We start from the raw sequence: 17180 nt of genomic DNA on the forward strand, positions 1-17180 counted from the left end.
ACAGTTAAATGAAACAGATGGCCAAGTTCATCTTCTTTTGTGGGACATTGTGCCACTACTCATGCTGGGATGGGGCAGCGTTGAGGGGGAAGAACAAAGAGAAAATTCTTGCAGCCTATTCCAGACCCTTGTTAAACAACAGTTCTGTATTTCTCCAGAACAAGGCCTCAAAGTTCTACAGTTCAGGATATGGTGGGGATTATTTACGCTTGCTAAATTTGCAAAACTGAAGTTAAAGTTACGCCCCACCCCCCGGCCATTTTGAGTTTTCTAAGGAACCTGACAGCGTGAACCAGTTGCCAAAGGTAGCCCCACTTCTAAGCAATAAAATGAATGGACCTGCTGTACCAAGTTATTGGCTATTAATCAAATAACTTGTACAGGATATCTGCCTGAAATAATTAGGCCAGTAGTAAGAGTTGCATTTCTCCTCCACCGCTGCCGGAGAGCAGGGCCCACGTCCCCAGGAGCCATTCCCAACGCAGGTCAAGAAGTACATCAGCGTTCAGCGGGAGCCCGCACTTCTAGCCACTTCTGCAGGGGGCCTGCATTCAGACGGTTCCGCAGAGGTTTGTGGCTAAAACTTCTCTCTGGGAATTGTCCTCGGGTCAGCGACGAGCGCTACACCCTTCGCCCCGGGCCTCCGCGCAGCCCCGACGGCGGGGTCATCTCTCCATCTTTCGGGGCCAGCTCCGCACGCGCCGCGGGGCGACCAGGGGGCCGCCGCCGCCCGAGCTCCGCCTGGGAATCGCCGCTGGGCCTCACCTCGGTACGGGGATGGCACTGTCAGCAAGCTTTCATTTCGTGTCACGGGTGGCCGCTTCTCTGTCCCCGAGCCAGGATTCCTTGGCCGGTCCCTGAGAGGACTGCTCGCCGGGCCCGCGGGCGCCTTTCCCCAGCCCGGCCGCCGGGCGAAGGGGCTTCGCCGCAGCCGCCGCGCTGTGTCCCCGCGCGGCCCCCGTCCACCCCTCCGCGGCCGCCCCGCCGGCCGCCAAGTTTCTCCACGGGCGGAATTCCGCGCTTGCCCTCCCCCGGCCCCGCCCCCCCGCGGCTGCCCCCCGCCCCCCGGCCCCGCCCCCCCGCGGCTGCCCCCCGCCCCCCGGCCCCGCCCCCCCCGCGGCTGCCCCCCGCCCCCGCCCCAGCGCCGAGCGTGCGCGCCCCTCTGCGGCCGGCCGGCCCTCGGGGCAGGGTGAGTGGCCTCCCGCGTCGCCGCGCCGCAGGGTCCGGCTGTTGCTATGGCAACGCGCCGGCAAACGGGCCGCAGGGCCTCCCGCTGCGGGCGGGCCCGCCTCTCCTCCCAGTGTCTCCCCGGGCCCAGCCGTTGGGACCCCATTTTCCCCGGGGGTCCGAGGTTTGGGGTCGTCCCGTTCAGCTCCACCTTCTCACCTCACCCATCCTGGGACCTGACCCTTTTTGGAAGTTTAAAGCGAACTGACTGTAGGGTAAGTGTGATTTGGGAAAAGGAGCATGTCCTTACAGGTTTCTCTCTCTTTTTTAATCTCCTAGCGCCTGGCTCCTGGTAGGGCCTCATTATGTGGTACTTCTTACAGCCCTGGATCTAGCCTCTTGCACGCGTAGATGCAATTCGAGGAGCTAGTATGGCCTACGAGCAGCCCCTTACTGGCTAGGCGGAAAGGTAACTTCAGCACTCTTACCTTTCCTCATCCGACAATGCAGATTGTAATTTCTGACAAAGTTGTGGGCTTGCTGGAGCCTGTCAGACTGCTTTGTGAACCGTGAATGTAAAGCACTTGCGAGTTAGTCATTAGGGATATTTGCATGCTACCAGTGGTTTCATCCTCCTGGTCCCACAGCACCAGCTAAGACAGACCTTCTTTTTTTGTTTGGCCACCAAACAGCTCCAATATCCAACCGGAAAATAGGGTGGTCATGCGTCGGAGGAGGGCTCTGTGAATGGAAAAGAAACACCAACAGGTTTTGAACCTAAACTTCTCCCTTGCTTTCTGCACTTCCCCAGGCCCATGGCTTCAGGTTACAACCAGTACACAGCTGCTTCACACCTTTAAATTTCTAGCCCCCGTAAATCTCTAGAGTTTCTTTGTTTGTTTTTGTTTTTTCATTTAGCAACATTTATTTAGGGTCTATTACATGCTTGGCATTGAGGTTACAATTGGCACTGAGGTTACAAAAAAAGTTGGTCCTTTTTTAAAAAACTTATTTTATTTACATTCAGTTCATTAACAAACAGTGTATTATTAGTTTCAGAGGTAGAGTTCAGTGATTCATCAGTCTTATGTAATACCCAGTGCTCATTACATCACTTGCCCTCCTTAATGCCCATCACCCAGTTACCCCATCCCCCACTTCCCCTCCCCTCCAGCAACCCTCAGTTCGTTTCCTATGGTTAAGAGTCTCTTGGTTTGTCTCCCTCTCTGATTTCATCTTGTTTTATTTTTCCCTCCATTCCTCTATGGTCCTCTGTTTTGTTTCTTAAATTCCACATATGTGTGAAATCATATGATAATTGTCTTTCTCTGATTGACTTATTTCGCTTAGCATGATATCCTCTAGTTCCATCCACATCGTTGCAAATGGCAAGATTTCATTTTTGATGGCTGTGTAATATTCCTGTGTGTGTGTGTGTGTGTGTGTGTGTGTGTGTGTGTGTGTGTGTGTACATCTTCCTAATCCATTTATCTGTGGGTGGACATCTGGGCTCTTTCCATAGTTTGGCTATTGTAGACCTTGCTGCTATAAACATTGGGGTGCACGTACCCCTTCGGATCACTACATTTGTATCTTTGGGGTAAATACCTAGCAATGCAATTGCTGGGTTGTAGGGTAGCTCTATTTTTAACTTTTTGAGGAACCTCCATACTGTTTTCCAGAGTGGCTGCACCAGCTTGCATTCCCACAGCAGTGTAAGACGTTTCCTCTTTCTCCACATCCTCGTCAATATTTGTCGTTTCCTGACTTGTTAATTTTAGCCATTCTGACTGGTGTGAGGGGGTATGTCTTGTGATTTTGATTTGTATTTCCCTGATGCTGAGTGATGTTGAGCATTTTTTCATGTGTCTGTTGGCCATTTGTATGTCTTCTTTGGAGAAATGTCTGTTTGTGTCTTTTGCCCATTTCTTGATTAGATTAATCCTTGAGTGTTGAGTTTGATAAGTTCTTTATAGATTTTGGATACTAACCCTTTAACAAATAATCCTAAAATTTGTATGGAATCAGAAAAGACCCCGAATAGCCAAAGGAAAGTTGAAAAAGAAAACTAAACCTGGTGGTATCACAATTCCGGACTTCAAGCTCTATTACAGAGCTGTCATCATCAAGACAGTATGGTACTGGCACAAAAACAGACACACAGATCAATGGAACAGAATAGAGAGCCCAGAAATGGACCCTCAACTCTATGGTCAACTAATCTTTGACAAAGCAGGAAAGAATGTCCAAGGGAAAAAAGTCCCTTCAACAAATGGTGTTGGGAAAATTGGACAGCCACATGCAGAAGGATGAAACTGGACCACTTTCTTTTTTTTTTTAAGATTTTATTTATTTATTTGAGAGAGAGAATGAGAAAGAGAGAGCACGAGAGGGGGGAGGGTCAGAGGGAGAAGCAGACTCCCCGCTGAGCAGGGAGCCTGATGCGGGACTCGATCCCGGGACTCCAGGATCATGACCTGAGCCGAAGGCAGTCGCTTAACCAACTGAGCCACCCAGGCGCCCACTGGACCACTTTCTTACACCATTCACAAAAATAGACTCAAAATGGAGGAAGGATCTCTAGTGTTTTTCTTTCTTTCTTTCTTTCTTTCTTTCTTTCTTTCTTTCTTTCTTCCTTTTTCTTTCCTTCCTTCTTTCTTTCCTTCTTTCTTTCTTTCTTTCTTTCTTTCTTTCTTTCTTCCTTTTTCTTTCCTTCCTTCTTTCTTTCTTTCTTTCTTTCTTTCTTTCTTTCAGATTTTATTTATTTACTTGACAGAGAGAGAGAGCACAAGTAGGGGGAGGCAGCAGGCAGAGGGAGAAGCAGGCTCCTTGCTGAGTGGGGAGCCCAATGTGGGGCTCAATCCCAGGACCTTAGGATCATGACCTGAGCTGAAGGCAGATGCTTTACTGACTGAACCACCCAGGCGCCCTGATCTCTAGTCTTTCTATCTCAGTGAATCACACCATCCTCCATCTAGTTTGCAAGCCAGAAATCTTGGACTCATCCTTCACACCTGCCTTTCCCTCTCCTTCCATCTCTAAATCATCATCAAGGTCTGTTCATTTTTTCTTCAAACCAATCTCAAATCCATCCACTTATTTCTGTCCTTAACCACTGTCACCCTAGACCAAGCTACCATTATCTCTTGCTGGGTCTCCTATAGTAGCCTCCTAACTGTTTCAAAGGTATTCATCCTGTCCCGTTAATATTTCTATCTGTTCTTTGCCCTGCGGCTGGAGTCATCTTTTAAAAATTAAAATTTGATTATGATACCTCTCTTCTCCCCCATTGCCCCCTGCTTAAAATCCATCATGACTTCTCATTGCTCTTAGGATAAAGATACAACTCCTTAATGTGGCCTACAAATTGTATGACTGTATACTTTAACATCCAGACCAAGATACTTTTGAGAATAAAAGACAGTGTTGTTATTTACATGGGGATTGTTTCTCAGCATTCTGGGGCAAATGGAACCCTTCCTATAAGGCCCTGTGGTACCTTCCTCTTCTCCAGCCCCTGGTTCTCTGGGTTCCAGTTACATCGGCTCTTTTTCAGTCCCTTGTCATCATTTTCCCTCCTACCAAGGGCCTTTGCGTGTGCTCTTCTCCTTGCCTCTTCTCTTTAGTCTATTTAACTCTTGCTCATCCTTCATATCTTAGATCAAATGTTTACTCAGGAAAACTGCCTCTGACCACTCTGTCTGGGGCAGACCCCCTTGGCTATAGTCTCTTCTGATACCAGTTCTCTTTCCTTGCACTTGTCACAATTCCAATTTTATTTGTCTGTGTGACTGGTACATGGTATGTAGTTAATAAATACTTGAATATTTGAATTATAGACATTTCCCATGTCATTAGTTTCTGGAAATATCACATAGTGGTTTAGAGCCCAGACTGCAGAGCTAGACAGATGGATGTTTAGATTTGAATTTCAGCTCCCCCACATTCCCTTATCTGAAACCCGTGGGGCTAGTTGTCTTTTAAAGTTCAGAGTGTTTCTGATTATAGAAAGATAACATGGCATATATACTGTATCCCTTGTGAGTGGGGTCTGGGGCAGCACCATGTAATCAAACCCATTGATTTTTCTTTAGTGAGATGATGTCACTCTAAGTGCGAGAAAGGTTATACATAGTTTTGTATCGCTTCAGGTCAGGTTTTGCCAACAAATGAGTTTGCTACAAATTGATGCAAGCACTTTTTGGATTTTAGGATTTCCGATAAGGGCACGTGAGTCTGTCCCAACGTAACCTTGAGGCAATCACTTAACTTCCCTGTGCCTCAGATTCCTCAGCTGTAAAATGGAGAGGGTCAGAGGGGAACCTAATCCACAGATTCCATTTGTGTTGTTGTGAGGAGTAAATGTGTTAATATAAATTGACCCTTGAACAACATGGGGTTTAGGGGCACCAATCCCCCACGCAGTTGAAAATCCATGTATAGCTTTTGACTCCCCTGCACTTAACTGCTAATAATAGCCTACAGTTGATCGGAAGTCTGACCGGTAACATAAACAATTGATTAATTGATGTATGGCATAATGTATTCTTACAAGAAAGCAAGCTGGAGAAAAGAAAATGTTATTAATAGAATCATAAGGAGAGAAAATACATTTACAGTACTATACTGTATTTATTGGAAAAAATCCATGTGTAAATGGACCTGCGCCGTTCACACCTGTGTTGTCCAAAGGTCAACTGTACATGTTAACTGCTTAGAACAGGGAATGGTCTTTAATCAGTGCTATAGCAGGATCAACTCTTATTATATCATTTTTATTGACTTCATCATAATCCACATTGTGCATGAACCATTATTTATTTACTTATGGCAATTTACTTATTGTTGGATATTTATATTTCAAGTACAAAAATGAAGAGAAAAAGTTTATATTTAAGTCTTTTGACTAGATTTTTGATAACTGAAGATCAGTTCCTAAAAATGCAATTAGGGTCAAAGTGCAGGATCATTGTGACTGCTCTTGAAACGAATGGCCGCCTTCAGAAAGATTATACCCATTTGCCACCCCACCATCAGTCTTGTGTGATACTTGCGTTAGCATTATCATTTTTAGAAATCTTGGCTAATTTCACAGAAAAAAACAGCACCTCCCTATTTTAACTCACATCTTTCATTATTGATGTTTTTAAGCATTAAAAAAATCTTGTTTCTGTGAATCACCTGCATAAACTCAATGGTGGCTTTTATCTTAGAGTCTCAGGTTTTTTTTTAATCAGTTGTTTGTTTGATTTCTGCCTCCCCCAGCCCAGGCAGGAATCAGTATGCTGAGCTTTGGCTGGAATTCGCTGGATAGGTATCCCTGGAGGCTGGGGCGAGCTGTTACTTGCCTGCAAGCTCCGGAGCAACGTGGAAAGCTGTGTTTCAGAGGCTAGGTCCCCGGGGAAAACCTGAAATCAGGTCCAGAAACTGACTGTGTGTTTATCTGACTCTTCAGTCTCACAGGACTTGGAAGAAAGAGGGCAGGAGGTAGGAGGCAAATGGCCAAGGCAGAAGAAGGAGGCAGAGTGATTCTGAAATCTGGGAGGGAGAAGCCTTAACCTCCTTTTCGTAGGGACCGTGCAATTTCTTGTGAGGCTGAGGAGGGGAATGCTGGGGGTACTGTCTTGGCCAGACACTGAGGTGTGTGGGTTCTTGTTAGAGTAAGGCTATTAACCCTTGCTTGTCCTATGGGGGCATCCGCCCACAATTGCCATTTCATTTCATTGATGATGGTTTTTGATTTCTAGAAACTAAAACAATTTTATGTTGTCTACCTATTAATAGTTTCCTCTTTGATTCATTGTTTTTATGCTTAGAAAGCCCTTTCCATGCAGAGACGAAAGAACTGTCTGTATTTTCTTAAAAAATGCTAGTTTGTGATGTCAGCATATCAAGGAAGAGTTAATGCAAGTAAGTAAAAGAGGATTGAGTAGTGTGATTCCATTCCAAACCTAAAAGATGCTGATACAAAGAGAGACCCTCATGTCATCTTCATGTCTCCTTGAGGAAGAGCCTACACTGCTCCAGGCGAGCTGAGGAAGACTTTTTCTGACATGGTCTGTCACGCATGGGGAACTTGTAGAATCATATCATGAGATACTTTTAGAAGTGTCCCAAAAGGAGAAAATGTGATCTCTGAAGATTCTTTCTACTTCTTTTGTCCTCTATATGATGCTATATAGTATTTCAAGCACTCACAATTGTTAGATACTGAGAAATAATTTCCTTCTTTTTAAAAGAGGCTTAAAAAAAGGAAAATGTAATGTAAAATTAATTGCTGACCTTGGTGCTGGTAAATTAGTATGTTTTAAGATGAGTTTCAGAAAGAATTTTCCTTTCTGCCAAGCTTCAGTACGGATCAGTGAGGCAAATTGTGTTTTGCTCGGATCTGTCTTAGGGTTCCAGAATGTGAAGAGTGGACAACTTATTGTTAAACCTCATTGATATATCCTTCCTTAGTTTATTAACTAAAATAAATTGTAGAGAACCTGATCACCTCACAAACTCCTGCAGTTTTTCCCACCTGAAGTTCTTTTATTTCAGAAAAGTTTATAAGGTGAGGGGCAGTGACTTTTATATTTAATCAGAATATCTTTTCTACTTACAATGGACTAATTATCTTTCTTAATAGCCATTGATGTGTCAGTTTGAGTATCAGTGAGAATGTGGTATTACATCAGGAAGATAAAGCAAAAAGAAACAGCTTTCTTTTGATGAAGATAAGTTAATTTAGAAATACTGTTACCCCAGGGGAATTCTACCAAACACTTAAAGAAGAATTAATACCTATTCTTCTGAAACTGTTCCAAAAAATAGAAATGGAAGGAAAACTTCCAAACTCGTTTTATGAGGCCACCATTACCTTGATCCCCAAACCAGACAAAGACCCCATCAAAAAGGAGAATTACAGACCAATATCCTTGATGAACATGGATGCAAAAATTCTCACCAAAATACTAGCCAATAGGATCCAACAGTACATTAAAAGGATTATTCACCATGACCAAGTGGGATTTATCCCTGGGCTGCAAGGTTGGTTCAACATCCGCAAATGAATCAACGTGATATAATACATTAACAAAAGAAAGAACAAGAATCATATGATCCTCTCAATAGATGCAGAAAAAGCATTTGACAAAGTACAGCATCTTTTCTTGATCAAAACTCTTCAGAGTATAGGGATAGAGGGTACATACCTCAATATCATAAAAGCCATCTATGAAAAACCTACAGCGAATATCATTCTCAATGGGGAAAAACTGAGAGCTTTCCCCCTAAGGTCAGGAACACAGCAGGGATGTCCACTATCACCACTGCTATTCAACATAATATTAGAAGTCCTAGCCACAGCAATCAGACAACAAAAAGAAATAAAAGGCATCCAAATCGGCAAAGAAGTCAAACTCTCACTCTCTGCAGATGATATGATATGATATGATATGTGGAAAACCCAAAAGACTCCACCCCAAAACTGCTAGAACTCATACAGGAATTCAGTAAAGTGGCAAGATATAAAATCAATGCACAGAAATCTGTGGCATTCCTATACACCAACAACAAGAGAGAAGAAAGAGAAATTAAGGAGTCGATCCCATTTACAATTGCACCCAAAACCATAAGATACCTAGGAATAAATCTAACCAAAGAGGCAAAGGATCTGTACTCAGAAAACTATAAAATACTCATGAAACAAATTGAGGAAGACACAAAGAAATGGAAAAACGTTCCATGCTCATGGATTGGAAGAACAAATACTGTGAAGATGTCAATGCTACCTAGAGCAGTCTACACATTCAATGCAATCCCCATCAAAATACCATCCACTTTTTTCAAAGAAATGGAACAAATAATCCTAAAATTTGTATGGAATCAGAAAAGACCCTGAATAGGCAGAGGAATGTTGAAAAAGAAAAGCAAAGCTGGCGGCATCACAATTCCGGACTTCCAGCTCTATTACAAAGCTGTCATCATCAAGACAGTATTGTACTGGCACAAAAACAGACACATAGATCAATGGCACAGAATAGAGAGCCCAGAAATGGACCCTCAACTCTATGGTCAACTCATCTTTGACAAAGCAGGAAAGAATGTCCATTGGAAAAAAGACAGTCCCTTCAACAAATGGTGTTGGGAAAATTGGACAGCCACATGCAGAAGAATGAAACTGGACCATTTCCTTACACCACACACAAAAATAGACTCAAAATGGTTGAAAGACCTCAATGTGAGACAGGAGTCCTTCAAATACTAAAGGAGAACACAGGCAGCAACCTCTTTGACCTCAGCCGCAGCAAGTTCTTCCTAGAAACATCACCAAAGGCAAGGGAAGCAAGGGCAAAAATGAACTATTGGGACTTCATCAAGATAAAAAGCTTTTGCACAGCAAAAGAAACAGTCAACAAAACCAAAAGACAACCGACAGAATGGGAGAAGATATTTGCAAATGACATATCAGATAAAGGGCTAGTATCCAAAATCTATAAAGAACTTATCAAACTCAACACCCAAAGAACAAATGATCCAATCAAGAAATGGGCAGAAGACATGAACAGACATTTTTCCAAAGAAGACATCCAAATGACCAACAGACACATGAAAAAGTGCTCAACATCACTCGGCATCAGGGAAATCCAAATCAAAACCTCAATGAGATATCACCTCACACCAGTCAGAATGGCTAAAATTAACAAGTCAGGAAACGACAGATGTTGGCGGGGATGCGGAGAAAGGGGAACCCTCCTACACTGTTGGTGGGAATGCAAGCTGGTGCAGCCACTCTGGAAAACAGTATGGAGGTTCCTCAAAAAGTTGAAAATAGAGCTACCATACGATCCAGCAATTGCACTACTGGGTATTTACCCCAAAGATACCAATGTAGGGATCCGAAGGGGTACGTGCACCCCGATGTTTATAGCAGCAATGTCCACAATAGCCAAACTGTGGAAAGAGCCAAGATGTCCATCGACAGATGAATGGATAAAGAAGATGTGGTGTATATATATATATATATATATATATATATATATATATATACACAATGGAATATTATGCAGCCATCAAAAGGAATGAGATTAGTTATGAGATCTTGCCATTTGCAACAACGTGGATGGAACTGGAGGGTGTTATGCTGAGCAAAATAAGTCAATCAGAGAAAGACATGTATCATATGACCTCACTGATATGTATCATATGACCTCACTGATATGAGGAATTCTTAATCTCAGGAAACAAACTGAGGGTTGCTGGAGTGGTGGGGGGTGGGAGGGATGGGGTGGCTGGGTGATAGACATTGGGGAGGGTATGTGCTATGGTGAGTGCTGTGAATTGTGCAAGACTGTTGAATCACAGATCTGTACCTCTGAAACAAATAATGCAATATATGTTAAGGAAAAAAAAAAAGAAGAAGAAGAAGATAGCAGGAGGGGAAGAATGAAGGGGGGGAAATCGGAGGGGGAGACGAACCATGAGAGATGATGGACTCTGAAAAACAAACTGAGGGTTCTAGAGGGGAGGGGGGTGGGAGGATGGGTTAGCCTGGTGATGGGTATTAAAGAGTTCTGCATGGAGCACTGGGTGTTATGCACAAACAATGAATCATGGAACACTACATCAAAAACTAATGATGTAATGTATGGTGATTAACATAACAATAAAAAATTAAAAAAAAGAAATACTGTTACCATTTGCCTTAATTTTTGATCTATACAATTTGGTCAACATTATTAACTATTATAAATATTCATTCAAATATTTATTGAGTGTGTATGACGAGAATATTGCATTGTATTTTCACTTTTATGTAGTGTGTGTACAAAGTTTGCTTGTGATTCAATATTCCTAACATGAGCTGTGCTTATTTGGAAAAATTGGTCATTTGGACTCACACATGTTCATTCAGGGAATCTAGGAAGAGCCTTATAGAAAATGTTCATCCAGTCTCCGAGGTTGAGATGCTGGTAATTGGAAGTGCTATTCTGTTACATTGTCGTTACCACGGTGGAATGCTCATCTGCAGCAGCAGAGGTGGCGGGGAGAGAATCCGTTTACCATTTACCAAAGGCGGTGCATCTGAGGCTCAGGTTCTTATACCTGAATTCTTTCAAGTCTGTTTGCTGTTAGCAGATCTAACACAGAGGCTCTTCTCTCTGCTCTAGGGAGCTCAGCTTGCAACCAGCTGAGATATTGGGAAGAAAGCAAATATTTATCCTTGGATGTTTTTCATGGAAATCAAATTAATTTTTCCTCCCAACCTTTATGTTGGTGTTCAGTTTATGTTGGTGTTCAGTTTATGGCAATAAAATTCAATGCTTTTCATATTTGTTATTATGAAAGTAAACACCAATGTGCAGCAGTGATTTTCAAGTTAACTTAATTGCTTTTCTGTCAAATCTCTTTGATGGTACATATGTTATAAGGTGTACACTTAGCTCATTTTTATAGTTGCACCTTTTTTATAGAGATATAATTAGCATACTATAAAATTCACCCATTTAAAGTGTACAATCAAGTGTTTAGTGTATCACTAGGCTTTGCAGCCATCACCACTATCTAATTCCAGAAGCTGTCCTCACCTTAAAAGAGAAATCCCACATCTATTAGCAGTCAATCCGCTCCCTCCCCCCGCCCCCTGTTCTCCCCTCCCCTAGCACCTGGCAAACACTAATCTATGGTTTGCCTATTGCATAAATGGAATCATACAATATGAGGCCTTTTGCATTTGGCTTCTCTCACTTAACACAGTGTTTTTCAGAATCATTTCTGTTGTAGGGTTTTGGTTTTTTTTTTTTGTGAGAGAGAGAGAGAAAGAGAGAGGGTGAGTCGGGGGAGGGGCAGGGGGAGAGAGAGAATCCCAGGCAACCTCCACGCTCCACACAGAGCCTGACATGGGGCTGGATCCCACGACCCTGAGATCATGATCCGAGCCAATATTAAGAGTAGAACACTAAACCTCCTGAGCCACCCAGGTACCCCTTCATTCCTTTTTTATGACTGAGTACAATTCCATTGTATAGATATAGCACATTTTACTTATACATTCATCAGTAGATGGCCATTTGGGTTGTTTCCTTTTTTGGCTATCATGAATAAAGCTGCTATGAATATTTACCTGCGAGTTTTTGTGTAAACATATGTTTTCATTTCTCTTGAGTATATATACCTGAAAGTGAAATTGCTCATCATATAATAACTCTGTGTTTAACTTTTTGGAGAGTGCCAAGGTGTTTTCCAAAGTAGTTGCACCATTTTGCATTCCCACCACAATGTGCAAGGGTTCTCATGTCTCCATATCCTCACCAGTGCTTGTTTGTCTGTCTTTTTGATTATAGCCATCCAGTAGGTGAGAAGAGGTACCTTGTTATAGTTTTGATTTGCATTTTCTTCATAACTAATGATGTTGAACATCTTTCCGTGTGTTTGTTGTCATTTGTATATCTTTTTTGGAGAAATATTTATTTAAATCCTTTGTATATTTTTTATTTAGATTGTTGAGTTTTAATTTACATATTCTGGATACTAGACCCTTGTCGGACAGATGTTTTACAAATATCACATTATGTAGATTGTCTTTTTACTTTCTTGGTAGTGGCCTTTGAGGAACAAAAGTTTTTAATTTTATGAAGTCCAGTATATCTATTCTTGCTTGGCTTTCAATGTCATATCTAAAAAACTATTGCCTAAGTCAAGGTCACAAAGATTTACCTGTATGTTTTCTTTTAAGAGTTTTGTAGTTTTAGCTCTTACATTTAGGTCTTTGATTCATTTTGAGTTAATTTTTGTATATGTGTGAGGTAGGTGTCCAAATCCATTCTTTGGTGTGTGGATATCCAGTTGTCCCAGAACTATTTGCTGTACACCTCACAAGTCAACCTGTGAGTCATGTTTTGGGGAAACACTTTGGCTGATTCCTTATCTCAATTAGATGCCACCATTCTACACACTGGACATTTGAGGCAAAGGAACATATGTATTGCTAGCTAGGAACTAGGACTTTAGTTCCACGTTTCTATGTAGGTTTGTAACTTGGTGAATTGGCTTGTAGGAAATGTAAGCTTCGGGGCTACTTCCCTCTCTAATCCCCCTTAAGGCCTCCAGGTGGACCTATGTGGCTGCCTCCTTGCCATCTTTTCTCTGAATCATAACCTGATTCCCATCTGACCTTCTGGGGAAAGGAGAAGAGCCAAGGAGAAGTTGCTTCCTCCCTTCTTTAGAAAGGCCCTAAAATTTTCCTTCCAGCCTCATGGGAGGAACAGAAAAGCCATGTGAACCTTTCCACAAACAAAAGGAGGGGGATCCTCAAGGGAAGACAGATCTTGTCACCTCTCTGTGCCACCCCTTGACAGCTCCTCTCTCTGGAATTACGACCTAATTGGGCCTTGGCTGATTTCGGAACTCCTTTTCCTTGAAATGGAATGATAAGGAAGATAGCTTTGCATTCCTTCCAGAGATTCAGGTGGTATTGTGGGAAAAGCTTAGGATTGGTTCACCTGAGTTCAGAGTTTGGTTCTGCATCTCGAACTTAGGTTTTTTTATCTATAAAATGGGGTTTATAATCACAGTTTCCCAGGATGATTATGAAAAACAAATCAAATATCATATGTAAAGTACCTAACAAATTTGTAGCCCCTAAGTAAATGCCAGTTTCCCTTCTCTCTTTTCCAAATTTTCTGGGAAATTTGTATAAATCTGTACAAATACAGTTTTTAAAAAAACTCCATAGGATCTTAGAGTTGGAAGGGACCTTCATACTTCTGATTATAACACTTCGTTGAATCTGTCAGAGCTCTTTTCATGTTTATTTACTTGATTTATTCCATTAGTATCGATCACTTACTTTATTTCAGACACTGTTCTCTCTCTGTCAGAAGTCAGTGGAGAGATGACAGACACACACAACACAGGCCTGATGCATGCTTGTCACTGTCACTTCACTCATCCTCACTTCTCATTTGATTCATCCCTCACGAAATGATGAGCCAGACAGTACCATAGATTCTTGGAATGCAGAGATGCAGTCTTGGAGAGCTCATGGTCTCTAGTGGAGGGAAGTACACCAAGCAAGGATCATATCCTGCGGGGGGCGCTGTTAGAGACACACGGACAGGTGCTGTGGGAGTGGGAGGAGAGCGCTCCCCAGTCTGCTTGCAGGAGTCAGGGAAGAATGAGCAAAAGGGGAAAGGAGTCTGAGGCAGGAAGACAGCAGGCTCAAAGGCCCGGATGCGGGAAAGAGTATTCTTTCAGGGAGCTAACCCCCAGGGAAATAATCAGAGACAGTGACTAGATAGGATAGTAGTGCCCAGCTTACCAAGAGCCTGTTATGCTGGGCTGAAATTTGAGGTCCGTTTTGATGGGAGAAAACTGAAGCACAATTTGTAGTTAAGAATTAACATCTATCTTGGCTTTGTTCTTATTCCAAGCCTAGCTTTCAAAACATCTTTTCTTTGTCTTTTGTCTTTGGCATTTTCCCCAAGCATCTGCTATTTTAGGCTTTTGCCTTGGTGATTCTCTTCATACAGCATCCGGCCGCTTTGGTATCGTCCTGGGTTACTAGCCTATCTACTTTGGAGTGATAACTCATGGAGAGCTCCCTCGGTGTCAGTATGCTTTCTCTGGAAGAGTCTATCTCCTGTTTGCCCCGGGACTCAGTAATGGGAAAGACCCACCCTGTGGTAGAGAGAGGGCTGTCAGAGGAGGGCCGGCTACATGGGGAAGCCCCCAGAACTAGACATACTGTCCGCTGACGCTTCTGATGTTGCCAGAGCCCCAGCTCCCTCCTCCTCTCCTCCCATAGCCTCTCGCTGACTGACTCTGCTCTGGGGCTGTGGCTCTCGGCCGCTCTTGCTTTGCCTTATTCTGAGTCACTGAGGGATTGAGGAGTGGCCCCGAAGCTCAGGAATCTTAGCCTCGTTAGTGGCAGCCATCCTCCACACATCCAGTCACTTATCTCCTCAAGACACAGTCCAAGCAGACATTTCCGACATGAGAGGACACGTCTGAATTTCCAGAGGTCACTTATGTAGGGCTTTGTTCGGAGATCCTCCCTATTGTAGAAATCATTGAAGAAACTAGCCTTGGGAAGATTGGGTAGGGGTGGAAGGGAGAATGGAGGGCATGACAGCTACTTTCAGGTATCTGAAGGGCTGGGTAAGGATAGGGGACAAGGTGCCAGATTTTGGTCTGGAATTCTGGCCCTACCTCTTACTAGCTTTGTTTTTTTAATCTAAATTCTTTTAAGCCTAAAATCATTCTGCGATTTAATAAATGTATCAGGCAGTGCCTCTACCGATTAGATCTGGATTCTTAAGGCAGATTGAGTGGCAGCATTTTAGCATTTTGGGCTCAGCCACTAGTGAATTGAAGTTGTAATAGCTGTATTTATTATACCCAGAATTGAATGAGTTATTAATAAACCATTCCTTAGCCCCGTATTATCTCTGTTTTACAGACTAATTTTTTTCAATAGGATTTCCTTAATTGTATCAAATATTTCATTCCTAGAATGCTTAACATGTCTGATTGGCATAATCTCCAGGGAAACTAGGCAGTCTTAATTACATCTAATGTTTTGATTTCGTTTGATTCTTTAGATGAGATTAAAAGTAATTTATTTTAAAGGCTATGACTACTCTCTGTATACCTATGCTTATTGTGAATTTAGAAAGCTTTGGCCATATTACATTAGCATTACCAGTATATCAGATAATTTAGATTGTGGACTAGTATATAGGGTAGTTAACTTCTTTCAGAACAAAAAGCTTGATGACACTATTTTTTTCACTACCTTCCCCCCACTTTTCTCATCACTGTCTTTGGATAGCATTGATTTATATTTTCTGTTCAATTACCCATTTCCATAGTATATGTCAAGACTTGCTCCTGAGGAAGTAGAGGGTTCTTGGGGTTGACTCTTCCCAAAATATGTTTCCTAGTGAATAAATGTTGGTAATAATTTGTAGAATATGATTTTTAGTTCTAGATGTCATGTTTCACCCAGAGGAGGGTGAAGGGCCTGGGATGGTGAAGCATCTTTACATGATATGAAGAATGGCTGAGGGTCTTAGAGATACAGAAAAGATGGTTTGCCTCTAGGAAACATGATCAAGGGGACACATGCTCTTTTTCTTCATATCTAGAAGACTGAGATCTACTAAAGAGGGACAAGGCATATCTGTAGGAAGGACAGACCAGTCGTGACCTGTAGGAAAATTTATATGGAAACCATTTTGGCTCAATATGAAGAGAAACATTCCATCATGGGTGGCCATTGAAATGAGGTTTTGGGGAAAGTAAAGAATGGGTTCCCTGTTGTTGGGAAACTTTTAACAGTGTCTATGTCAGCAAAATCTGATCTTCCATGAAAAAAAAATCCCATATACCAGATGTCCTTTGGTGTTCTTCCCAGTTCCTGGATTCTGTGGTTGCCTCCCCCCATTCCTGATACTATGATATGGCTACTTCTACATTCTAGGTTTTGCTTTAGTGATTTGCACGTGATTGAGTTAATCTTCCTGAACAACCAGCCATAGCACAGAAGGCTATGATGTGGTAGATAAAAACTGCCTGACGTGATAATTCACAAAGTGGATATATACCATGTGCACATATATACTTATATATCTGTTTTGTATAATGGAGAGTTATTATACTTTCATGGTTTTGTCCTCTGTTCCTATTGTTATAAAATATCATGTGCTTTAAAGACCTCTGAGTCTCAGAAGAAGCAATTTCTTTATTTTGACATTTATTTATCAAATTGATTTTTAAAGAATACAGCTCTGTTAAGTTTTCCAAATAGAGCTAATGAAGAGCCTTCGTGGGAGTAGGAATTAAAAACTGGTGGTTTTATTGTGAGATTATTTGAGAAAGATCTACAAATAAAATTGTATAGACATTCAATTAGTATCTTGGAAATTTAAGAATAGGAAGTGAGAACACTATAGTCATTTTGGAAAATTGTGTTTTTAGACTTAGTTATTAATTGGATTGTTGAGTGCAGCATTAGTGGTTTCAAAGGG

The 17180-nt window shown here is 42.2% G+C and overlaps 1 protein-coding gene across 7 annotated transcripts in view; it reads left to right on the forward strand.

Moving 5' to 3' along the window:
- Nucleotides 1-1130: 1130 nt before the first annotated feature.
- The window catches only part of STK33 (serine/threonine kinase 33), a 155520-nt gene continuing 139470 nt past the window's right edge, over nt 1131-17180 (forward strand). For 6 of the 7 annotated variants that reach the window (XM_078058429.1, XM_078058428.1, XM_078058433.1 and 3 more), the window contains exons 1-2: nt 1131-1189; nt 1507-1636. The gene's annotated coding sequence lies outside the window, so the exon portion shown is untranslated. Of the gene's footprint in view, nt 1190-1228; nt 1443-1506; nt 1637-17180 lie in introns of those variants that run through there. The other variant, XM_078058430.1, reaches the window with a different exon arrangement.

Source organism: Halichoerus grypus, chromosome 11 (assembly GCF_964656455.1).
Source record: "Halichoerus grypus chromosome 11, mHalGry1.hap1.1, whole genome shotgun sequence".
Lineage (NCBI taxonomy): Eukaryota > Metazoa > Chordata > Mammalia > Carnivora > Phocidae > Halichoerus > Halichoerus grypus.